Source organism: Trachypithecus francoisi, unplaced genomic scaffold (assembly GCF_009764315.1).
Source record: "Trachypithecus francoisi isolate TF-2019V2 unplaced genomic scaffold, Tfra_2.0 Lachesis_group19, whole genome shotgun sequence".
NCBI lineage: Eukaryota > Metazoa > Chordata > Mammalia > Primates > Cercopithecidae > Trachypithecus > Trachypithecus francoisi.
This window is the reverse complement of record NW_022681464.1, coordinates 1,922,310-1,949,702: the sequence shown is the minus strand read 5'-3', so window position 1 is coordinate 1,949,702 and position 27,393 is coordinate 1,922,310. Positions and strand designations below refer to the sequence as shown.

Genomic DNA, 27,393 nt, shown 5'->3' with positions numbered 1-27,393 from the left:
AGCTGCTAATGAAGACATACTTGAGAATGTGCAATTTACAAAAGAAAGAGGTTTAATTGGACTTACAGTTCCATGTGGCTGGGGAAGCATCCCAATTATGGTGGAAGGCAAGGAGAAGCAAGTCACATCTTACATAGAGGGCAATAGGCAAAAAGAGAGCTTATGCAGAGAAACGCCCCTTTATAAACCATGAGATCTCATGAGACTCATTTACTATCACAAGAACAGTGCAGGAAAAATCTGTTCCCATAATTCAACCACCTCCCACTGGATTCCTCCTACAGCATGTGGGAACTGTGGGAGTTACAATTCAAGATGATATTTGGGTGGGGAAACAGCTAAACCATATCATTCTGCTCTTGGTCCCTCCTAAATCATATATCCACACATTTCAAAACTAAGCATGCCTTCCCAACAGTCCCCCAAAGTCTTATTTCAGCATTGACTCAAAAGTCCACATACCAATGTCTCATCTGACACAAGGCAAATCCCTTTCATCTATGAGCCTGTAAAATAAAAACCAAGTTAATTATTTCCTAGATACAATGCAGAGACAGACATCGGGTAAATACAGCCATTCCAAATGGGAGAAATTGGCCAAAACAAAGGGGCTATAGGCCCCATGCAAGTCCAAAGTCCAGAGGGACAGTCAAATCTTAAAGCTCCAAAATGATCTCTTTTGACTCCATGGTCTCACATCCAGGTCACACTGATGCAAGAGGTGGGCTCCCATTATCTTGGGCAGCTTCACTCCTGCGGTTTTGCACGGTACAGCCTCCCTTCTGGCTGCTTTTATGGGCTTGCATTGAGTGTCTGTGGCTTTTCTGAACACATGGTACAAGCTGTCAGTGAATCTACCATTCTGGGGTCTGGAGGAGAGTGGCCCTCTTCTGATAGCTCCACTAGGCAGTGCCCCATTAAGTACTCTGTATGGTGGCTCCAACCCCATGTTTTCCTTCCATACTGCTCTAGCAGAGGTTCTCCATCAGAGCCCCTCCCCTGCAAGAAACTTCTGCCTGGACATCCAGACATTTTCATACATCCTCTGAAATCTAGGTGGAGGTTCCCAAACCCCAATTCCTGACTTCTGTTCACTGGCAGGCTCAACACCACATGGAAGCTACCAAGGCTGGAGGCTTACATCCTCTGAAGCCATGGACCAATCTCTACATTAGCACCTTTTAGCCATGGCTGGAGCAGCTGGAACACAGGGCACCAAGTCCCTAGGCTGCACACAACACAGGGACCCTGGGCCCAGCCCACAGAACCACTTTTTCCTCTTAGGCATCCAGGCCTGTGATGGGAGGGGCTGTGCTGAAGACTTCTGACATGCCCTGGAGACATTTTCTCCATTGTCTTGGTGATTAACATTTGGCTCCTGGTTAATTATGCAACTTTCTGCAGCTGGTTTGAATTTCTCCTCAGAAAATGGGATTTTCTTTGCTATCACATTATCTGGCTGCAAATTTTGCAAACTTTTATGCCCTGGTTCCCTTATAAAACTGAATGTGTTTAATAGCACCCAAGTCACGTCTTGAATGCTTTGCTCCTGAGAAATTTATTCCACTATATACCCCAAATCATATCCTTCAAGTTCAAAGTTCCACAAATTTCTAGGGCAGGGGCAGAATGCCACCAGTCTCTTTGCCAAAACATAACAAGAGTCACCTTTGCTCCATTTCCCAACAAGCTCCTAATTTCCATCTGAGACCAACTCAGCCTGGACTTTATTGTTCATATCGCTATCAGCCTTTTGGGCAAAGCCATTCAACAAGTCTCTAGGAAGTTCCAAACGTTTCCACTTCTTCTGAGCCCTCCACACTGTTCCAACCTCTGCGTGTTACCCAGTTCCAAAGTCACTTCCACATTTTCAGGTATCTTTTCAGCAACCCACAACTCCTGGTACCAATTTGCTATATTAGTCTATTTTCACACTGCTTATAAGATATACCCAAGACTGGGCAATTTACAAAAGAAAGGGGTTTAATTGGATTTACAGTTCCGTGTGGCTGAGGAAACCTCACAATCATAGCTGAAGGCAAGGAAGAGCAAATCACAACTTACATAGCTGACAGCAGGCCGAAAGAGAGCTTGTGCATAGGAACTCCCTTTTTCAAAACCATCAAATCTCATGACACTCATTCACTACCATGAGAACACTGCAGGAAAGACCTGCCCCCATAATTCAATCACTATCCACCAGGTTCCTCCCATGACATGTGGGAATTGTGGGAGTTACAAGTCAAGGTGAGATTTGGGTGGGGACACAGCCAAACCATATCTGTTGCAAAAATAAAATGCTAGAGGAATCTTCTCACTAAAGTTGAACTTCTGACTAGTAATTTTAAAAAACTGAATTTGGCTTAGGCATTTAAATAATGATTTTATAAAGTATAGTGTTCAACTTCTTAAACAATGGAAAAGATAAAAAGTAACATCAAATACATTTACAATTCATGAGAATCAGAGAACAAACCTGATTATGTACAAATATACAGATATGGCCATGTTTTTCGAACTGATATTAAACAAACATGGCAAACATTCCTGTGAGGATTTATGTTCTTCCAATTCTAATTAGCGCATGTAAAACTATCACATCTTAATGAAAATGAATAGAACTCTTTCACCACCATTGATGTGGATTAACAAAGATGTACAGGGAACTAAGTTCTTAGAATTTAGCATTGCCCTAGAAAGGAAGACTATACAATTAAAACTTCTAGGGTTTTATATCTATTACTCCTGAAATGTTTTAATCATTAGAGTACATAAAGATACTTAGGTTATATCCATGAATAGTCATTATAATTTCCTTTTATTCTTATCCTTTCAATGATGCTTATTAGAGGACATTGTCTTAGTAGACTAGCAATTTAAAAACATAGGCTAAGCATACAAAAAAGTAAATAAATATGGAATTAAATGGAACTCTTAATCTGAGTGTAGATCCATATTTTTCTTGTTTCTGTAATGTTTAATACTAGAAAAGTGATTTGAACTCTGGCTTTATAATAGCTCAGTAAAAATAGGAAACAAAAGATGCTTTTAGTCCCTATATCATGGTATCAGAGGGTTAACAGATTTTGAAAAAAGTCACTAGAAGTTGGAAAGTTGGTAATTTAAGAGCTATAAATGTCAAACTTTATATTGTGATCATTGCAATAATAAGAAAATTTTGGCTAATTAAAAATGTTCAACTTTTTTGAATAAACTCGTTATCCAGTTCTAAATAGTACCAAAAATTATTTTGTAACACTGATTGGAAAAAATTAATTTATACTGTTTAGTAAAAAATATGTATATAAGAACATGAGCTTTCTATTTGTGATTAAATTTGTTGATAGTCCAGTGGTTTCAAATGAAGGTTTGAGTTCTGTCTATAACAATGGATTATTGACCGTATGTGTCACAGTAGCCTTTTCATTCCCACATTGCAGGATTCTCTGTGCCTCAATTTTCCCATCTGTTCAACATGATAGTTATACATCTTACAAGTTTTTATATAGAGTCCACTTACACAAGAAAGGTAAAGACATTTGTAGTTTATTCAAAAAGTTTAAAAAGTTAAGCATATGTACATAAGGCATTATTCTTCTTAGTCTGTACCTTAGTAGTTCAGCAATATGAATAATGTAGTTCCGTGGGCTTTTATTTGTGTTTTTTATAAACATTAAAGCTTTTAGTATTCTAGTTTCTCTTCTTCACCTAAAAGTGGACAGTATCAAATACATTTTAAAAAATAGTTGAGCAGTCAAATTTTAAGACTCATATAACTAATCAAATGCATACAATTATTTAAAACATATTAATTTACTGAAATTAATTAGTATGAATTTAAAAATCTAAACAACACAGTGATATTCAGCTTGATGTGAAAGGCAAAAGCAGAAATTCCTAGTTTTAACTATAATGTAATTCTGATTAGAAAATCTTGACTGACAGAATTAGATGCATTCAACGTGAGTACTACTTACCCAGAGAGAAGTGAGAGGGGATAAGAAAAGGTCACTCCATGAGATCATTACTCAGAATATATCAGGAAGACTGGATTTTATCTTTTATGATTTTTTCTGCATCCAGTGTCTTCTAAACCTATAACTATTTTCAAGAAGAAATTAAGGACAGCCACAGGGTGATTCATTAACAATGCATACTATTCTATTTGTAACTGTTTTCTCGATTTCTACACTGAGGTTCTGAGGTCCAAAGCACAGGCATTGTTTTATACCTGGTGAATTTTCTAAGGCTATTTGAAAAACTCGGTTACAAAAGATACTAGTATTGTATACTAGCATTGAACAGGAGAAGAAAAGATGTTCTCATTGAGTATAAATATATATATATATTTATATATATATATAATATATATTTGTTATATATATATAATATATATGTTATATATAATATATATTTGTTACATATATTATATATATATATATTTATATATATGTACTCAATGAGAACATTATATATATATATATATATATATATATTTCATTAGAAATCTCCAAATAGAGCTGTCTTCATCATTTTCCTTTTGCTAAAATAACACTTTCACATTTTATTTTGTATTTTATAATCAGAGTTGTTATTTGTAAAACAAACTGACAAAGTATTATGTGGGTCATTCATTCTACCAACATTAAATTCAAGCATTCAAAGAATAAAAATAATTTTCTTCATTGTCTCTACTTTTCAAGAAAATGTTTTATCTGAGTCAGAATAGCTTAGATCTCATTCTTAATTCCTCATGTCAGTCCGTTTACAGACAGCTACTTGGTGTGTTTCTTCTAAGCACTTTAGAAATAACAAATCTATTTCTTCATCCTCCCCACTATGTCAGGTACTATCCCAATTTTACAAATTATGTAAGACAGAGAAATAACTAAGTAAATAAGAAAAGCCAAAGCTATTTTGTTAAATTTTTAAAAAGTTAAATGTTACATTAACACTAACAGATAAATATTGTAATAAACAGTAAAAACTTGACTCGTTAGTTTAAAGAAAGGAGGGCTGATATCAAATCCAAATCTGATCAGAACTTACAGAGAGAGCACACTATTGCAGGAAGATCCCACTTTCTATATGGAAAAGCACAATATCTTCAATTCACTAACAAAATAATATAATCCAGCTACATAGGACACAGCCTAAAGTTTCTGATTAAATACGACTGATAGCTTCAGTACAAGTCCCAGAGTTTAATCACAGCGGTATTTATTGTTTATTCAGTGAGCTGTATTCATAGCTGACTTGGAGGAAAGAGACAGAAAAGCAAATGCTGTATCTGGGCATTTTCCTTTATTAAGCAATTGATTTGTGTGTTTTTCCTTTTAATTCTATTGGTTTCTGTTCCATGTGTTTTGAAGATCTCTTATCAGGTGCATAATTATTTAGGATTGTTATGTCTTGTGGATGAATACTTTATCATTTATGAGCTATCCCTTTTTGCTGGTGATACTATTGTTTATTCTGAAATCTATTTTGATATTAGTGTATCCACTCCAGACTATACATTTTTAACTTTGGTTATCATTATACATATCATGCAGCATTATACATATCATGCTATAATGGGTACATATATCCATTATTTTACTCTAAAACTATGTGTGTTTTATAATTAAAGTGGGTTTTTGTTGGCAGCATACACTTGGAGTTTTCTTTATATCCAATCTGTCAATCTCTGACATTTAATCAAAGTGTTTAGACCATTTACATTTAATGTGAATATAGATCTGGTTTAGTTTATAACTGCCATCCTTGGCCGGGCGCGGTGGCTCAAGCCTGCAATCCCAGCACTTTGGGAGGCCGAGGCGGGTGGATCACGAGGTCAGGAGATCGAGACCCTCCTGGCTAACACGGTGAAACCCCGTCTCTACTAAAAATACAAAAAACTAGCCGGGCGCGGTGGCGGGCGCCTGTAGTCCCAGCTACTCGGAGGCTGAGGCGGGAGAATGGCGGGAATCCGGGAGGCGGAGCTTGCAGTGAGCGGAGATGGCGCCACTGCACTCCAGCCTGGGCTACACAGCGAGACTCCGTCTTAAAAAAAAAAAAAAAAATAACTGCCATCCTTGCTATTCATTTTTTATGTATTGCATCTGTTGTCCCTTCTTTGTATATGTGTGTGTGTTTGTGAATTGTTTTCTAAGTTTCTGCAGTTTTTATTTGATATTTTTAATCATTCATCTTACACTCTTCCTGGGCTCATTAGCTCTAACTGTTTTGCTTCCTCAGTGGTTACTTTAAAATTTATATTATGTATCTTGACCTTACCACTATTGACCTTAAGTAAATACTATACCACTTAATAATACATGGTTGATATTTCATTTAAAGTGGGGTGGTTTGGAAGAGGTTTATTTAGAGTGGAGAAAATAATATGTGAGTTCCAGACTGGCCTGACCAACATGGAGAAATCCTATCTCAACCAAAAATACAAAATTAGCCAGGCGTGGTGATGCATGCCTCTAATCCCAGCTACTCGGGAGGCTGAGGTAGGAGAATCACTTGAACCTGGAGACAGGGGTTGCAATAAGCCAAGATCACGCCATTGCACTCCAGCATGGGCAACAACAATGAAACTCTACTTGAGGAAAAAAAAAAAAAAAAAAAAAAAAGCAGGTATTTGATAAAATATAAGGAGCCAATTCTAATTTTTTAAGTATGATTTAAAAACTGTAAAACCCACCAACATTATATTCAACAAGAAAATGCTAAAGCTATTTCATTAAAACCTGAACTAAGACAAAAATAGATAAATAAACAAATATCCTTTAAAGGTTTAAAAAATAATGTGTTGTCTAACTACACAGGAGTTTTGGTGTTCTTCTGTCCTCTGTGTTATTTTAGATATTTAACTGGTATCATTTTTCTTACATCTTGAAGGACTTCTTTAATATTAAATATTTCTTGTAACATCCTTGTTCTGATGATTAATTTTCCATCTTTGTATGTGTGAAAAAGTTTTCATTTTGCCATTAAAAATTATTTTCACTGGGCATAGAATTCTAGGCTGATAAATTATTTTATTTCAGTATTTTTAAGGATGTTCCACCATTATTTCATGTATTGCCTTATTTCCAACAAAACTATTGCACTCGTTCTTATTTTTGCACCACTGCACATAATATGGTTTTTATTTCTCTCTGCTTTGAAGAATTATTTCCTTGTCATGGATTTTATACAATTTTATTTTGATATATTGGTATAGTTTTCATTATGTTTCTTCTGATTGAGAATTGTTGAGATACTTCATCAAATTTAGAAGTTTTCAGTTATTATTCCCTTATATAGTTTTTCTTTCTCCCAATATCACCACTCTCAACTCAGAACTCCAATTAAACAGATACTTTATTTTGTTTTATTCACTTATTTTTTTTTTGAGACAGGGTCTCGCTCTGTCACCCAGGCTGGAGTGCAGTTATGTGATCATGATTCAGCCTCAAATTTCTGGGCTCAAGCAATTCTTCTGCCTTTGCTTCCCAAAGCGCTAGGATTTGCAGTGTGAGTTACTGCACATAACTCAGTATCACTCAGTCTCTCCTCTACCTTCTTGGATATGTATAATACAGTCATAATAACACTTTCATTGTCCATGTCTACGAATTATTTTATCTGTCTAATTTCCAGGTCTGTTTCTATTTATTATTATTTTTCTTCATTATGAGTTGTATTTCCTGGTTTTTATGTTTTTATTTTGCTGGGTGCTAGAGATGTTTATGTTTTTTAAATATTTTTGCATTTTGTTCTAAGATACAGTTACGTTACTTTGAAAAGCATTAACCCCTTTTAGGTTTGCTTTTAATCTATTAGATGTTACTGGAGCACTGGGGATAATTTGTGCCACTACTGAGACAATACCATCTGAGTACTCTACCCAAATTTCTATGAGTTACATGGTTGTCCATCTGGCCGATGAAGTCCCCACTGAGCACCAAAGATTTGTAACTCTGTTACTATTGCATGGTTTTGTCCTCAGCCTTCGGAAGTATCCTCATACACATGCACTGATAAGTACTCACATGATGACTTAAGAGGGACAAAATCTCTGTAGATCTTCAGAGCTCTTCTGAGAAATTCTATTCTCTATGGTATTCTTCCCCAACAAACTCTGCTACTTTAAGTCACATCAGACTTTCAACTTTGTGTCTTCAATTTAGGGAGACTGCTGGACTGGGCTTCTTCTGAGTTGTTCTTTTCTCTTCTGCAACCTGGAAACTTTCCATGTAATGAGATAATGAAATCAAAGCACTCACTTTATTTTTCTTCTCTTAGAGGTCGCTGAACTGATCTTCCTCATATCCAATGTCTGAAAATTATTGTTTTACATATTTTGGACGTTTTTTAAGTTTTTCCAGGCAAGAGGGATAGATCTACTCCCTATTAATCCATTTTGACCAGAAGTGAAGTTGGAGTTCTTTAATAAATTATTAAACAATCATTTTATGATTTCAGTATGCCAAAACTTTTAACTTTTTAAGAGTACCAAAAATGCCAAACTGCATTATATCTATTTCCTGATTTCTGCCACAAGTCTCATCAAGAGTGAATCCTAACTGTCATATTGTATTTTTAGAGAGTAAATTTAACTTGAGTGATTTTAGAAATAGGTCTTTTATCCTGCGGAGAAATGAACCTTTATAACTCCCAGAGTGCATTCTAAGTTCAGTGAATTCAAGGTAAATTACAATGTTAACTTCAGCATCCCCCCCATCAAAAAATCCATTCATGCATGGAATGTAGAAGTTTTAAGTTTATGACATGCAAACATTTAAAATTGGAAAAATCAATGCACTTTAGCAGCCTCAAGAATAGTTGACATACATGAATAAAAAATGAATAAGCACCATGTAGAGAACATTTATTATTTTGAAACAAAGTGCATTGTAGGTATTGGTTAACAAAATTCTGCTTTGTATTTTTTGAAGCAGAGTTTAAGAAGAATTATGTAGAATTATGTTTGACCTAAAATTTAGAAAGCCTGATCACAAAGACCTCATTGAAAGAAGTCATTTAATGGTAAATGAAATTAGAAAGGAGGGTAGATTTACTCAAAATATCTTACTCAGAGCATTTATGTACAGTGCAGCAATAGTGAACATGGACTTCAGCTGTGTTTCAGACTGCAGGATCAGAATAGATCGTTGAAAATTCATACATTGTATGCTGTATAAGCCATTCTAGAAGGAAATTCATTTACCTTGATATTATTTTATAATTTCAACATTCACACAGATAATTCCTGCTTATTCTTAAGCTAACATCAGTAATTTCTGAGAATATAATTTTATTCCTAGAGTTTTAATGTGTGTGCTCTAAAATGTAGTTTTATCTCTAATTTGATTATAAATATTTCTTATTTATGTTGTTTATTATTTGTGCCAGTAGTTTGTCCAGTTACTATGTTCTAAATGTGAGTAGAATATGGAATCTAATGAATCCAAAGGAAAATATATCTTGTTTTTTTAGCCTTTCATAAGTGCTTTGAAATTCAGTTTACTGTGTTTCAGTGCTTTTATTTTATAAATGTAGATGAATTCAATATAATATAATGAATTGCTATCTGAGTTATAACTTTATTTTCAGATTTTCTTGACGATTTAGTTGACATTAATCAAAACACTAAATGGGTAAATTTTCCATATTGCAGGCAGTTGTTTACTTAGAAAAAAAATTCTTGTGATAGATGGTGTGCTAAAAGACCAGATGATTTATTATTTCTTACCAAAATTATTTTATAAAATGACTTATCGAGTCACTTTAAGCATAAGAAACCATACTGAGGAAAGTAGGGAATACTAAGAAATATAAGACATATTTTCTCTCTCTCTCTTTTTTTTTTTTTTTGTGATGGAGTCTCACTCTGTTGCCCAGGCATGGTCTCGGCTCACTGCCATCTCTGCCTCCTGGGCTCAAGTGATTCTCCTGCCTCAGCCTCTCAAGTAGCTGGGATTACAGGCACCTGCCACCACGCCTGGCTAATTTTTTGTATTTTTAGTAAAAATGGGATTTTCACCATGTTGGCCAGGCTGGTCTCGAACTCCTGACCTCGTGATCTGTCTGCCTCAGCCTCCCCAAGTGGTGGGATTATAGGCGTGAGCCATCACGCCCAGCTGTAAGACATATTATCTAACATATTCTAGGCTACAAAACACCAATATAATAAATATAAGATTATTTCATGAAACGAATGAGTGTGGTCACATTGTTTCTCTAAGACCAGTGATTGCATTAGTAGTTTGAAAGTTTACTTTGGTATGAGGTTGTTAATAGAGTTTTGGTAGAAATGTTGGCTGGAGAATTTTTGACTTAAAGATAAGGTGGGATTCATCCTCAAGGGATGATATGTTATATACTGTATATAAGACTGCAGAGTCAAGGAAAAGCAAAAGAGATTCACGGTTCAGTGAACAAACTAATTGAACCATGAATGCAAGTTTATATAAGGGAGTTGCAGGAGTTATAAATAGACAGATAACTTGAGTGCAGGTTTTGGAGGTTCAAAAATTGTAACCTATGATATTCTTGTATTTTCCTCTTACCAAATTATTCCAAGAGTCCACGCGGTATATTTAACAACCATTTTGCTGCAGTATTAACTGAATCACAAATACTGGAGACTTGCGTGCAAGTCATTAAGCTAGTTAGTAAGACTTACCTGTCACCTAGCCTTTATTTTCTTTCTTACTTATCCTTTTGTTTTGTTTTATTTCAGCCTTCTCTTCTCATTTTTCACGTATCTATTTTTATGAGAAAAAAATATTCTCCACTTTTAAAACTGCTGTTAAAACAAGAATCCAGAGTTAAAAGAGAAGCCACAACTACACTGTAGTTGTATTTGAATAGACTAAGCCTTTCTAAGATGCAATTTATTAATAGGAGATATTAATTGCTCATTTTCTGAAAAATGTGAATAATTATTTTTAAATATATCTTCCCCTCTTCACAGTGTCTGCTCTAAAGAATGAGCCATGAAAAGGAAATTTAATTAATCCTAGTTAGCCCTGGGAAATTGTGCCCTACCTCTTGGTCTCTTTCTTTAAATCCAGAATTCCTTAAGGAGAAGTCCCTTCTATTCTTATAATGACATCCAGAGCCAAATTTATTATGCTCTTACTTTGGAGAGCCCTGACTCGGTACCCATTTCAGTGACCCCTGACTTATCCATCATCAAGACCTTGTATCCCATCTTCTTCTGCATAACATAGTTTCCTTTATCTGTGTGGTTCAGAATGACATGAATCCTGTTCCCTTCTTAGGACTAGTCATGTCCAGGCATTTAATTGTTTTTAAGGTGCTGGGAGAAGAGCAAGATTTGGGTCAGATAGTTAATATTTATATATAATTAATATTTATATAGTTCATAATTTAAAGAAATTAACCTTAAAAAAGTGGCAAATCGTTTTATAAGATAGTTTCTATAGGAATTTTCTGTTTATTAGGTTTTGTGTGTGTGTTTTAGTCAGTACTTTGTTAGACAAATGTGGAAAATAAGATAGTATATATCTTATGTATACTAGTCATTGTGACCGGTAGAGATATATTTGGTAAGTTAAAGACAGCAATAGAATAGAGTTGATTACTTCTAACAATGTTTCTTCTGAAACATATTGGTTAATCAAATAGATTATTCATTATATGAGTTATTTACATATTTTATTTAGTTAGCATAATCATTTGGGAGAGGTCAAGGTTTATATATAGCCCAATTCTTAGAAATATCTTTTAATCATACTTGGAAGTATTATATGTTGTCTCAAATTTTATTCATTCAATAGGAATGACCTTTCCCTAAACTAGGCATTCCCTAAACGAGGCATTTACTAGGCATTTCTCATTGAAATGAGAAAAAAAAAAAGCTGGTCATACAGTCCAGAAATAGCATGTTATAAATCATTTAAAAAATAGCAACTTGTATGTCTAATGCTCCATATATTAACTTGTAATAATAAGAAGTACAAACAGAACTACAGTAAAGCAGGCCTTTACACCCTTATATGTCATTATGTCATGTCTTTCATTAGGACAGGTTAAATATTTGTGCTGGTAGCATAGAGTATTACTGAAAAGTCATAGTGTTATGACGTAAGGGATCATTTTCTTCTATAAGCATTTAGGGGAAAGTCAACATAGCCTCCTTCATAATTAGCAGAGAAGTGACATTTTAGAAATTGTTGATTTCTGAGATACTTCTTTAAAAGGTGTACTGGTTTTAAGGGGAGCCTCTAAGACGATATGTGCATGTTCTAACCTCCAGAACCTGTGAATGAGACCTTAGTTGGAAAAGGGGTCTTTGCAAGTATCAATAAGTTAAGGACCTCTAGATGAGATCATCCTTGTTAATCAGGTGGGCCCATGTTAATCATGATGTGTCCTTGTAAGAGGCACATGGTAGAGAGAGACAAGAGGAGAAAGTCATGTGAACACAGACACAGAGATGGGAGTGATATAGTCACAAGGAATGCTGATAGCTACCAGGATCCAGAAAAGGCAAGAAAGGATGCTCTCATAGAGCCTTCAGGGACTGTGCGGCCCTGCTGATACCTCAATTTTGGACGTTTGGCCTTCAAAACTGTGAAGAAACAATTTTTGTTGTTTAAGTTTGTGTATTTGTTATGGCAGCTCCAGTAAATCAATACAAAATCTTAGTTATTGGACTTTCCCCCCAATCTCCTAAACATTGTTTTTTAATTTCTGAACCAGCATTTTCTACTTAATAAAGCAGCATAACTAACAAATATATTTTTAATGAAAAGTTGAGAAATAATTTAACACAAAAAACACTATTAGAAAAAGAAAGAGTTAGAGTGACAGGGAATGATCACATTAGAAGATTCTTAGCAGTGAAGTTGGATGAATAAGATGGTTTTACCTTTTTAGTCAAAGGGAATATTACCTCAGCTATCCAAAAGAATTGTGTTTTCTGGCCAGTCAACCACATCTTTTATGTTAGTGTACAGCAGATGCAAATTAGAAACAATACCAGTTTTGACTTCATCCTATCTACCATTTTTGTAATGTGGCAAGGCTTTTGCTTTCCAGAAAGAAGCAGAAAATAAATGTGAATGGAATACAATGAATACTGCATACTTTTTTTTCTTGTTATGAGAAAAGCATATTTACAGCAAATAAATTATATATATATATTTTTTTAAATGTAGAGCCTGGAATTTTAAACACAAGAGTAAAAGTAGATGATTTTTCTTTATGGTAATCTAGTTCCCAAGGCTTGCACAACAATTAATCATTTCTGAACAGATATTAGGGAATTCTATAAAAGTATTGGACAAACAGTACTTGTGGAAAGCTTGTAGAATTGGGACAGAAAGGTGATTATTTTCTTTTATATTTGGCCCTCTTCTTATTGTTATCTTTCTCTAATATGTTATCTCATGATAGTAATGATACAATAATAATTAAATTCTCAACTGTTACTTTCTGTTTTCTCAAGTCTCTTACATTATTGCCATACCATCTTTTATTATTTGAACTTGCAGTAAAACTTCGGGGACGATTATTTTGATCACAACTGTAGGACTTGTGCCTCTGTCGAATCACAAACAGAAATAAAAAGCATGAATAAATATTTTGTCAAATAAAATATATTTAAGGAACAATTGGTAATGAGTGACAAATGTTTGCAACTCTAGGTAATAATAGAGTTAATGTGTCCACTTTTTCTTTTGGTGCTCTTTCACTTGTCTGAATGGCAGCTGGAAGTGCTTTAAAGTTCCAAAACACAAGTGCATGCATTGCAGCGACTTTTCTGTTGTTGGTCAAGTTACTTAGACTCTGTGTCTTGCTTTCCTCCATCTGTCAAAGAAACATAACAGCCACTCATGGCCTTCACAGGAAAAAGTGTAGGAAGAGAAAACAGATCTTATCAGTGTGGGGTGGAGGATGAAGTTATTTTTAAAGCAAGTATCTTGTACCTTCAGGAAGAAAAATCTGGCTTAAGGTATTTTTTTTTCTTCTTTTCTGAAAAGGCTATCATCATAGATATTTTAAACTGCTTTTTAAAGTGAAGACTATACTTTTGTTTTCTGTGAATTATATATTATTTTTAGACATTGAGGAGAAAACCTGAAGGGACCCTCCTACTCCCTTACAAATAGTGTTCACTAAAAGAAGTAGATATTATTATTTATGCTGCTGTATTATCTACAGCTAGGAAACACACTTAATACATGCATTATGAACAATGGAAGGCTTGCATGGCCCATAATAATGGTAATGAATAACACTTATTGAATCTTTACTCTGTGCCAATTCTATGTATTATCTATGCACTGTCTCATTTGCTCCTCACAGTATACCTAAGAGGAGAGTGTTCTGATTGACGCCGTCTTACAATGCATTAACACCAATTACATCAAGTTAAACTGAGGCTAAGAAGGTTTAAGGGACTCGTACCAAATCCCTTAGCTAGTTAAGTGACAGAACCAGGACTCAAACAGGCAGACTCAAAAGCATTCCTTACCCAGTGTGCTGTGTTGCATTAGGTGACATACCTTTCACGTGCTATCTCTTGAAAGTCAAATACAACTTTGAAAAATATCAAGCAAGCGGAGCCAATTCTGCTGAAATTCTATAGCAATTTTCTGTTGTCTGTCATTTCTTCGCTGGCATTTAGCATCTGGAAAATTCTTCAGAGATTTTCTTTTCTCTAAAATTATAGAAGTTTAATATTAAAACAAGCACAATATTAACTAGTTTCCAAAAATGAAAGTTCTAGTCAGCTTTTAGAAAGTTTATGATAAAAGATAATATATTCTTATAGTCACACTCAGAAGAATAAAGGTATGCAAGGGACAGAGTGGTCAGTGAATGTGCCCATGTGGGAACTGCGTTCTTTTCTAACTCTCCATTCTCTCCCATGGCCCTGTCTCTTCCACACCCGCATAAATATTTACACACACATATGGTCGCTTTGAAATTCTGCCACAGACTTCTTTGTCCTCTGTCATTTCTATATGTTTTCTTCTCAGATAAATTCCATACCTCAGCTTTCCAGAGTCTCCCATAGTAGTGACAGAATGTTTATGATTTGTTTTAGGTTTTTCAAATATATTGAATTGAGTAATAGTGACTTGTACCATAACTTTTAAGTAGAAGGATTTAGTCTCTCTAAAAACAAGTTGCCTCCTTTCCAAGTATGAGCCTTCGGTGTTTTGCCTGGCTTCACTGAGTCAGTGAGCAGACTAAGGTTTGAATATTACTATCCATGAGATACATATCAGAGGTGCAAAAATCACAATAAATGTTCAAGATCATTAACATTATAATAATAGCAAAATAGATTTACTTGGATAAGTCTATTAAGGTAATTAGAGTTATTGGAACATTAATGTGTTTGGAGTTTAATGCTGTAAATCAGCAATTCAATCAACATATATCAAGTGCCAAAGAGGAAAACACTATTGCTAATTATGGTTGAATAGAAAGAACACTATACTTGGAATAAAATAAAAATTGTAACCTAGAATCTGGTCCTTCTTTTCATTATCTGGGAGAACACTGATACATAATAGACTCTCTCCAGCCCTCAATTTCCACACTGTCGAATTAGGGATGAAAATATGATTTCTTTAGGTTGTTACAAAGATTAAATGGGTAAAGTATATAAAAGAACTTAATATTTCTGTTTTTTTTTCTTTCTTCATAGTTCGCAAGAAATTGCCCCTGTTTTTTCAGGGAAACATAGCTGCAAAGTCAACTGGGAAATGTAGTCTAATTCTACCATAACATTGGCCCAGCAATTTTTTTTTTTTTTTTAAGGCTGATGGTGTCTATGTTTTCTTTCTTTCTTTCTCTTTCCTTCTTTCTTTCTTTCTTTCTTTCTTTCTTTCTTTCTTTCTTTCTTTCTTTCTTCTATTATTGTACTTTAAGTTCTAGGGTACATGTGCACAATGTGCAGGTTTGTTACATATGTATACTTGTGTCATGTTGGTGTGCTGCACCCATCAACTCGTCAGCACCCATCAACTCGTCAATTACATCAGGTATAACTCCCAATGCAATCCCTCCCCCCCCTCACCACAATAGGCCCCAGTGTGTGATGTTCCCCTTCCCGAGTCCAAGTGATCTTCTTGTTCAATTCCCACCTATAAGTGAGAACATGCGGTGTTTGATTTTCTGTTCTTGTGATAGTTTGCTGAGAATGACGGTTTCCAGCTGCATCCATGTCCCTACAAAGGACACAAACTCATCCTTTTGTATGGCTGCATAGTATTCCATGGTGTACATGTGCCACATTTTCTTAATCCAGTCTGTCACAGATGGACATTTGGGTTGATTCCAAGTCTTTGCTATTGTGAATAGTGCCGCAATAAACATACGTGTGCATGTGTTTTTATAGCAGCATGATTTATAATCCTTTGGGCATATACCCAGTAATGGGATGGCTGGGTCAAATGGTATTTCTAGTTCTAGATCCTTGAGGAATCGCCATACTGTTTTCCACAATGGTTGAACTAGTTTACAGTCCCATCAACAGTGTAAAAGTGTTTCTATTTCTCCACATCCTCTCCAGCACCTGTTCTTTCCTGACTTTTTAATGATTGCCATTCTAACTGGTGTGAGATGGTATCTCATTGTGGTTTTGATTTGCATTTCTCTGATTGGTCCAGCAATTTTTTAATGAATTTTCTCATGAGAAAGAAATGAAGTATGATCAGAAAGAGAATACTATGAGTTTCTGGCACTATATTCACCATAGTAAAAAAAATGCAAAGTGACTTGTAGAATTCAAAAATCACAACCTTCATCAACTATTTCCACTTAATGAAAATAAAAATAAATGGGTAAATGGAGATGGTGACTTGGGGGAAAAATATTTTTATATCTGTTCCAATTGCCTCCTACCTTCTCTTTTGCATACATGTATAAATGAAGTCATAACATCTCTATTTTCCAGATTTCTTATTTATCCCCTAGTTTTCCACACATATTATTTCATAAACTTGAAATTCATGAGCATTAGACATTATCTTTGAACTTGTAAAGGTGTCCTAACCATCCCACAAGCATACACATTCACATGTGCACACATGCACATATACATACACAGAGAAGTAACATAGAAAGCAAAATGGCTTTATATAGATCCTTACCACGAAGTTTTTCACATTGATGGAAATTTTACCCTATGTTAAGTATTCAGCAAACTGTCTCTGAATTCTATCTTTAAGGATTTGAAAAAAGCAGCAAACTTTTCATTTTCTGAGTGAGCATAAACACTTAAACCCATGGATGGGAGACCAGTTAGTCCATTACCAGATTTAATGGTTTTGAAGATATCTGTCCAAAAATTGTTACAGCTGTTGGGTAAAGGGATAGATGAGGAATGTGTGAGTGTTCTAGTATTGAGCACTGTTAAAACATCCATTAATCACATGTTAACCCTCCGATTTCTAGTCATAAGCAAAAATGTAGCACACTAGAAATGAGCCTTCTCTGATTTGAGAATCAGTCCACCACATACTTCTATGACATCAAATAGGCTTACAGAACAGTGGTTGATTGCTCAGAAAATTTATGAGATCAACATGAATATCTTTCACATTCCACAAAATAAATACAACAAATCCTTTGCTGACAAAGCTCTTGTCTTTACAGATTTTATATTCTAGTTTACAGACGAAGAGCTTCTCTAAAGTAGGTGGTTTGTTTTATCACAGGAATGTTCTTGCAGGAGATTCACTTAGAAGAAAAACTTCAGGTAGATTTGGGTTGAATCCTTATTCTACCAGCTATAAGCTGTTTGCCCTTTGACAAAAACACTTAATTGTTTGTTTGTTTGTTTGTTTGTTTTGAGACAGGGTTTCACTCTTATTGCCCAGGCTGGAGTGCAATGGCGCGATCTCGGCTCACTGCAACCTCTACCTCCTGGGTTCAAGTGATTCTTCTGCCTCAACCTCCTGAGTAGCTGGGATTGGAGGCACTTGCCCCCAAGTCCAGCTAATTTTTGTATTTTTAATAGAGACAGGGTTTCACCAGGTTGGTCTAGAACTCCTGACCTCAGGTGATCTGCCCGACTCGGCCTCTCAAAGTGGTGAAATTACAGGCGTGAGCCACCATACCTGGCCCTTAATATGTTAATATCAATTTTTTTTACCTTTAAATTTTATAATTTAGCTAGTCATTTTTTCATTCAATGAATAAATCATTTTGAGTTCTTACTATATGCCAGAAAGAATGGTAGGCACTAAGGATGTTATAAAATAAAATAAAATAAAGAAATGATCCATGACTTCAGTGTGACTGAGGACACTCATTTCTCCCAGGTGGGATGTTCATTAAAGAAGATAGCATGTATAAACAGTTACCAGGTTTTGAAACATCCTGAAAATTATCTCCTCTTCTGGAAGAAATTTTCCATGGATTGTCTCTTTTGATTTCCTCCAAAAGCAATTACTTTAATAATAGACTCACCTATCTGAGTTTTAACAAGACACGTAACCACCCAGCCTAAAAGTGGGTTTCATGGCCTTCTTTATGGTTGTGCATGGCTGTATGACTGAGTTCTGGCCAGTGAAGGTGAGCAAAGGTGACAATGCCATCCTCAGGCCTTGCCCATTCACAGAATGCAATAGAACATGTGAGCACTCAGGGTCCTTCCCTCTTACTGCAAGCTGTGAGATGACAAGGCCTTAGACCCAGAGATGGAAGCCACAGGGGATAACAATGTCACGTGACCAACACTGGAATGCTCATTTCTGTTTTGTTTAAGCTGCTGCATTTTGGTGTTTCTTTATTGTCACAGCTTTGTCTGTACCCTAACTACTAAAATTTCCTTAGTCTTAACAGCACCCAGGAAGTTTTGAAATATAACAGAGTATAGAAGTGGTATTTATGTAAGTCCTACATAGATATCATTTTTTTCTGTTTTTAAGTATGATATAATTCACATGACATACAATTTATCATCTTAGTCATTTTAAGGTATACAATTAAATGTCATTAAACACACTTGTAAGGTTGTGCAGCCATCCAACCATACATCTCTAGAACTCTTTTAATCTTGTAAAGCTGAAATTCTATACCCGTTAAATGAAACCTCCCCATTCTCCTCCCTCCCTGTCCCTGGCAGCCACCACACTACTTTCCATCTCTTTGATTTTGACTACTCTATACATCACATACTAGTGAAATCATATACTATTTACCTTTTTGTAACTGGCTTATTTCATTTAGCATAAAGGCCCCACGATTAATCTGTGTTAAAGCATACAAGAATGCTGTCAGAATTTCCTTCTTTTTAAAGGTTGAATAATATTTCATTGTAAATTGTATCTCAGACGTGCTTTTAAGGTTTGAGAGTATAGCCGGGCATGGTGGCTCAAGCCTGTAATCCCAGCACTTTGGGAGGCTGAGACGGGTGGATCACGAGGTCAGGAGATCGAGACCACGTGGCTAACATGGTGAAACCCCGTCTCTACTAAAAAAATACAAAAAACTAGCCAGACGAGGTGGCGGGAACCTGTGGTCCCAGCTACTCAGGAGGCTGAGGCAGGAGAATGGTGTAAACCCAGGAGGCAGAGCTTGCAGTGAGCTGAGATCTGGCCACTGCACTCCAGCCAGGGTGACACAGCAAGACTCTGTCTCAAAAAAAAAAAAAAAAAAAAAAAAAAAGAGAGAGAGAGTATAATACTCAGAAATGGAATTGCTAGATCATATGGTAATTCTATTTTTAATTGCTTGAAGCTCTACCATACTGTTTTTCATAACAATTGTACTATTTTACATTCCCACAAGCAGTGCATAAGGGTTCCTATTTCTCTACAACACTGCCAACACTTGTTGTTTTCTGTTTTTAATGTTCCTCTTTTCAGTAGTAGCCACCTGATGAGTATGAGGTGGTAGCTCATTGTAGTTTTGATTTTCATTTTTCTAATAATTAGGGATGTTGGACTCTTTTACTGTACTTACTGGCCATTGTATATCGCTTTTGGAGAAGCATCTATTCACATCCTTTGTCTTCTTTTGAATTAGGCTGTTTGTTTGTATTTGATGTTGAGTTTAGGAGTTCACTATGTATTGTGGATATTAATATTTTATCAGCTATGTAATTTACAAAAACTTTATTTTGTAGTATGGGCTATCTTTTTACTTTGTTGATATTTTATTTTGATGTGCAATGTTTTTAAATTTTATAAAGTCAGAGGCAAATTGCCTATTTTTCCTTTTGTTACCTGTTCTGTTGGTGTCATACCCAAGAAAGCATTGCCAAATCTAACATCGTGAATTTTTGCCTGATGTTTTCTTCTAGGAGTTTTATAGTTTTACATCTGACATTCAAATCTTTGACCCTTCTGAGTTGATTTTTGTAATGGTATTAAAAAGGATCCAACTTCAACCATTTGCATGTAAATATCCAGTTTTCCCAGCACCATTTGTTGAAAAGACTGTCCTTTCTCCATTAAATAGTCTTGATATCTTATAAACATTATTTGACTATTTATTGCAAGAGTTTATTTCTGGGCTCCCTATTCTATTCTGTTGATTTATATCACTATATGTATGCTAGTACCACACTATTTTGATTACTGTAGCCTTATAGTAAGTTTTGAAATCAAAAAGTGTGAGTCTTCCCCTTTATTCGCCTTTCTCAAGATTGTTTTGGCTATTTGGACTCTTAAGATTCTATATGAACTTTAGGTGAGTTTTCTGTTTCTAATAAAAATCACTAGAATTTTTAATAGAGATTGCATTGAATCTGTAGAACACATTGGGTTGTACTGAATCCTTAACAATATTTCCTTTCTTCTAGTACGTGAATAAGGGCTGTGTTTCTATTTATTTAAAGTCTTTAATTTCTTTTGCAATGCTTAATAGTTTTTAGTATAGAAGTCTTTTATCTCCTTGGCTAAGTTAATTTTGAAGGATTTTATTTTTTGTACTATTGTAAATTGAATGTTTTTTGTAATTTCTTTTTCAGATTGTTCATTGTTATTGTATGGAAATGCAACTGATTTTTTTTTTTTTTGGTTGACTTTATATCTTACTATTTTGCTAAATTCATGTATTTGTTCTAAAAGGTGTTTTGGTTTTTTGTATGTGTTTCTGCAGAATCTTTACACTTGATTTTAGCTAAAAACTCAAAAGTTATATTTGTAAAATATTAGGGTTTTATATGCATAAGACTTTATCATCTGCAAACAATAAAATTTTACTTATTTTTTCCAATTCAGTGTCCTTTTATTTCTTTTCCTTGCCTAATTGCTTTGACTAAAACTTTCAGTACTATGTAGAGTAGAAGTGTTGAAAGTGGGCATCCTGAATGGTATTACCTAGGTTTTCTTCTAGGGTTTTTATGGTATTAGGTCTAACATTTAAGTCTCTAATCCATCTTGAATTAATTTTCGTATAAGGAGTAAGGAAAGGATCCAGTTTCAGCTTTCTACTTATGGCTAGCCAATTTTCCCAGCACCATTTATTAAATAGGGAATACTTTCCCCATTCCTTGTTTTTCTCAGGTTTATCGAAGATCAGATGGCTGTAGATGTGTGGTATTATTTCTGAGGACTCTGTTCTGTTCCATTGGTCTATATCTCTGTTTTGGTACCAGTAGCATGCTGTTTTGGTTACTGTAGCCTTGTAGTATAGTTGGAAGTCAAGTATCGTGATGCCTCCAGCTTTGTTCTTTGACTTAGGATTGTCTTGGAAATGCAGACTCTTTTTTGGTACCATATGAACTTTAAAGCAGTTTTTTCCAATTCTGTGAAGAAACTCATTGGTAGCTTGATGGGGATGTCATTGAATCTATAAATAACCTTGGGCAGTATGGCCATTTTCATGATATTGATTCTTCTTATCCATTGGCAAGGACTTCATGTCTAAGACACCAAAAGCAACGGCAACAAAAGCCAAAATTGACAAATAGGATCTAATTAAACTAAAGAGCTTCTGCACAGCAAAAGAAACTACCATCAGAGTGAACAGGCAACCTACAGAATGGGAGAACATTTTTGCAATCTACTCTTCTGACAAAGGGCTAATATCCAGAACCCACAAAGAACTCAAACACATTTGCAAGAAAAAAACAAACAACCCCATCAAAAAGTGAGAAAAGGGTATGAACAGACATTTCTCAAAAGAAGACATTCATACAGCCAACAGACACATGAAAAAGTGCTCATCATCACTCGCCATCAGAGAAGTGCAAATCAAAACCACAATGAGATACCATCTCACACCAGTTAGAATGGCAATCATTAAAAAGTCAGGAAACAACAGGTGCTGGAGAGGATGTGGAGAAATAGGAACACTTTTACACTGTTGGTGGGACTGTAAACTAGTTCAACCATTGTGGAAGACAGTGTGGTGATTCCTCAAGGATCTAGAACTAGAAATACCATTTGACCCAGCCATTCCACTACTGCAGGTATACCCAAAGAATTATAAGTCATGCTGCTATAAAGACACATGCACACATATGTTTATTGTGGCACTATTCACAATAGCGAAGACTTGGAATCAACCCAAATGTCCATCAGCGACAGACTAGATTAAGAAAATGCGGCACATATACACCATGGAATACTATGCAGCCATAAAAAAGGATGAGTTCATGCTGTTTGTAGGGACATGGACGCAGCTGGAAACCATCATTCTTAGCAAACTATCACAAGAACAGAAAACCAAACACCGCATGTTCTCACTCATAGGTGGGAACTGAGCAATGAGATCACTTGGATTCGGGAAGGGGAACATCACACGCCGGGGCCTATCATGGGGAGGGGGTAGGGGGGAGGGATTACATTGTGAGTTATACCTGATGTAAATGACGAGTTGATGGGTGCTGACGAGTTGATGGGTGCAGCACACCAACATGGCACATATATACATATGTAACAAAACTGCACGTTATGCAAATGTACCCTAGAACTTAAAGTATAATTAAAAAAAAAAAAAAAAGAAAGTGGGCATCCTTGCATTTTTCCTGATCTTCGAGGAAAAGGCATTGTGTTTGCTGTGAATTTTTCATATATGACTTTTATTATGTTCAGACAATTTCCTTTGATTCCTAGTTTGTTGATTGTTTCTACTGAAGGGGTGTTGAATTTTGTCAAATGCTTTTTCTGCATCAATTGATGATGTGGTGGTTTTTCTTCATTCTATTAGTCTCGTGGATTGTACTGATTAATTTTGGTATGTCAAATCATTTTTCCTTCCAAGAATAAACATCACTTTGTCTTTTTTTTTTTTTTTTTTTTGAGACGGAGTCTCGCTCTGTCGCCCGGGCTGGAGTGCAGTGGCCGGATCTCATCTCACTGCAAGCTCCGCCTCCCTAGTTTACACCGTTCTCCTGCCTCAGTCTCCTGAGTAGCTGGGACTACAGGCGCCCGCCACCTCGCTCAGCTAGTTTTTTGTATTTTTTAGTAGAGACGGGGTTTCACAGTGTTAGCCACGATGGTCTCGATCTCCTGACCTCGTGATCCGCCCGTCTCAGCCTCCCAAAGTGCTGGGATTACAGGCTTGAGCCACCGCGCCCGGCACATCACTTTGTCTTAATACATGCTGCTGTATTTGGTTTGCTAGTATTGTATTGTAGATTTTGGCATAAATATTTATAGGAGATACTGGTCTGTAGCTCTCTTTTCATATAGTGTGTGTGTCTGACTTTGGTAATACAAAAATACTGACCTCATAGAATGAGTTAGGAAGTGTTCCCTCCTCTTCAGTTTTTTGGAAAATTTTAAGAAGAACTGGTACTAATTTTTTTCATGCTTGGTAGAATTCACTTATAATGCCATGAGGTCCTGGACGTTTACTTGTTGGAGAATTTTTGATTAGTGATTAAATCCCCTAAATAGTTGTAGTTCTATTCAGATTTTCTATTCATTGGTGATTTAGTCTTGGTGGTAGTATTTTTACAGGAATGTATCTATTTCATCTATGTTATCCAATTTTTTGATGTACAGTTGTTTCTAGTACTCTCTTGTAATCTTTTATATTTCTTTAAGTCAGTAATGGTGTCCTCATTTTAATTTCTCACTTCAGTAATTTGAGTCCTCTATTTTCCTTAGTTCATCAAGCCAAAGGTTTGCCAATTTTGTTTATCTTTTCACAGGAGTAGCTTTGGGTTTCATTGACATTCTCTATTTTCCTATTCTCTATTTATCTCCGCTCTAGTCTTTGTTATTTCCTTCCATCTAGCTTTGGGGATAGTTTATTATTTTTTAATGTTAGCATTTACAGATGTAAACTTTACCCCAGCACTACTTTTGCTGCAACTCATGTGTTTTGGTATGCTTTGTTTTTATTTTCACTTGTCTCCATATATTTTCTAATTTCTTTTATTGTTTAACAGTCTGTTTATTTAATTTCCATACATTTGTGATTTCCCAGTTTTACTTCTGTTATTGATTTATAGCTTCATCCCATTGTGGCCAGAGAAGATACTTTATATGATCTTTATCTTTTACTACCTATTGAAAATTAATAGGATAGGGTCTATTCTGGAAAATGGGAAGAATGTGTATGCTGTTGTTGTTAGGTAGAGTGTTCTACATGTCGGTTAAATCTAGTTGGTTTGTTTTGTTAAGTGCTCTATTTTCCTATTACCTTATGATTCATGCTTAACCAACAAAATAGCATTTACAGAAACAAGTCATGTTGTCCCATCTGAGATGTTTTCTTAGAATGCTAACACTTATACCAGTGATACAGCTGCTGACAGTGTTTTTGTTTTTGTTCTTTTTTTTTTTGAAATTATTGTTGGCAAAGTCTTTTAGAAATTATGACATAACCTTTTGAATTCCTTTTTTTCTTTCTTTCTTTCTTTCTTTCTTTCTTTCTTTCTTTATTATACTTTAAGTTCTAGGATACATGTGCATAACGTGCAGGTTTGTTACATATGTATACTTGTGCCATGTTGATGTACTGTACCCATCAACTCATCAGCACCCATCAATTTGTCACTTGTATCAGATATAACTCCCAATGCAATCCCTCCCCCCTCCCCCCTCCCGATGATAGGCCCCGATGTGTGATGTACCCCTTCCTGAGTCTAAGTGATGTCATTGTTCAGTTCCCACCTATGAGTGAGAACATGCGGTGTTTGGTTTTCTGCTCTTGTGATAGTTTGCTAAGAATGATGGTTTCCAGCTGCATCCATGTCCCTACAAAGGACGCAAACTCATCCTTTTTTATGGCTGCATAATATTCCATGGTGTATATGTGTCACATTTTCTTAATCCAGTCTGTCACAGATGGACATTTGGGTTGATTCCAAGTCTTTGCTATTGTGAATAGTGCCACAATAAACATGCATGTGCATGTGTCTTTATAGCAGCATGATTTATAATCCTTTGGGTATATACCCAGTAGTGCGATGGCTGCATCATATGGTACATCTAGTTCTAGATCCTTGAGGAATCGCCATACTCTTTTCCATGATGGTTGAACTAGTTTACAGCCCCATCAACAATGTAAAAGTGTTCCTATTTCTCCACATCCTCTCCAGCACCCGTTGTTTCCTGACTTTTTAATGATTGCCATTCTAACTGGTGTGAGATGGTATCTCATTGTGGTTTTGATTTGCATCTCTCCGATGGCCAGTGATGATGAGCATTTTTTCATGGGTCTGCTGGCTGTATGAATGTCTTCTTTTGAGCAATGTCTCTTCATATCCTTTGCCCACTTTTTGATGGGGTTGTTTGTTTTTTTCTTGTAAATTTGTTTGAGTTCTTTGTAGATTCTGGATATTGATGGAAATATTTTATCAGTAGATTTGGTTTAATACAACCAACAGTGATTCAAGGCCAAATCTTAAAAATAAGATGAGTGGGGGCGCGGAGTAAGATGGCCGAATAGGAACAGCTCCAGTCTCCAACTCCCAGCGTGAGTGACACAGAAGACCGGTGATTTCTGCATTTTCAGCTGAGGTACTGGGGTCATCTCACTGGGGAGTGCCGGACAATTGGTGCTGGTCAGCTGCTGCAGCCCGACCAGTGAGAGCTGAAGCAGGTCGAGGCATTGTTCCACCTGGGAAGTGCAAGGGGGAAGGGAATCCCTTTTCCTACCCAGGGGAACTGAGACACACAACACCTGGAAAATCGGGTAATTCCCACCCCAATACTGCGCTTTAAGCAAACGGGCACACCAGGGGATAATACCCACACCTGGCCGGGAGGGTCCCACAGCCACAGAGCCTCCCTCATTGCTAGCACAGCAGTCTGCGATCTAACCGAAACAGCAGCAGTGAGGCTGGGGGAGGGGCGCCCACCATTGCTGAGGCTTAAGTAGGTAAACAAAGCTGCTGGGAAGCTCGAACTGGGTGGAGCTCACAGCAGCTCAAGGAAACCTGCCTGTCTCTGTAGACTCCACCTCTGGGGACAGGGCACATCTAAACAACAAAAGCGGAAGCAGCAGAGGCCTGTGCAGACGCGAACGACTCTGTCTGACAGCTTTGAAGAGAGTGGTGGATCTCCCAACACGGAGGCTGAGATCTGAGAATGGACAGACTGCCTGCTCAAGTGGGTCCCTGACCCCTGAGTAGCCTAACTGGGAGACATCCCCCACTAGGGGCAGTCTGACACCCCACACCTCACAGGGTGGAGTACACCCCTGAGAGGAAGCTTCCAAAGGAAGAATCAGACAGGTACACTCGCTGTTCAGCAATATTCTATCTTCTGCAACCTCTGCTGCTGATACCCAGGCAAACAGGGTCTGGAGTGGACCTCAGGCAATTTCCAACACACCTACAGCTGAGGGTCGTGACTATTAGAAGGAAAACTATTAAACAGGAAGAACACCTATACCAAAACCCCATCAGTACGTCACCATCATCAAAGACCAGAGGCAGATAAAACCACAAAGATGGGGAAGAAGCAGGGCAGAAAAGCTGGAAATTCAAGAAATAAGAGCGCATCTTCCCCTGCAAAGGAGTGCAGCTCATCACCAGCAATGGATCAAAGCTGCTCAGAGAATGACTTTGACGAGATGAGAGAAGAAGGCTTCAGTCCATCAAACTTCTTAGAGCTAAAGGAGGAATTACATACCCAGGGCAAAGAAACTAAAAATCTTGAAAAAAGAGTGGAAGAATTGATAGCTAGAATAATTAATGCAGAGAAGGTGATAAATGAAATGACAGAGATGAAAACCATGACATGAGAAATATATGACAAATCCACAAGCTTCAGTAACCGACTCGATCAACTGGAAGAAAGAGTATCAGCGATTGAGGATCAAATGAATGAAATGAAGCGAGAAGAGAAACCAAAAGAAAAAAGAAGAAAAAGAAATGAACAAAGCCTTCAAGAAGTATGGGATTATGTAAAAAGACCAAACCTACGTCTGATAGGGGTGCCTGAAAGTGAGGGGGAAAATGGAACCAAGTTGGAAAACACTCTTCAGGATATCATCCAGGAGAACTTCCCCAAC

The 27,393-nt window shown here is 36.3% G+C and overlaps 1 protein-coding gene across 1 annotated transcript in view; it reads left to right on the top strand.

The window, feature by feature from the left end:
* LOC117064230 (netrin receptor DCC-like) overlaps positions 1 to 27,393 on the top strand; it is a 201,512-nt gene that overhangs the window by 145,444 nt on the left and 28,675 nt on the right. The gene's annotated exons all lie outside the window — the stretch shown is intronic.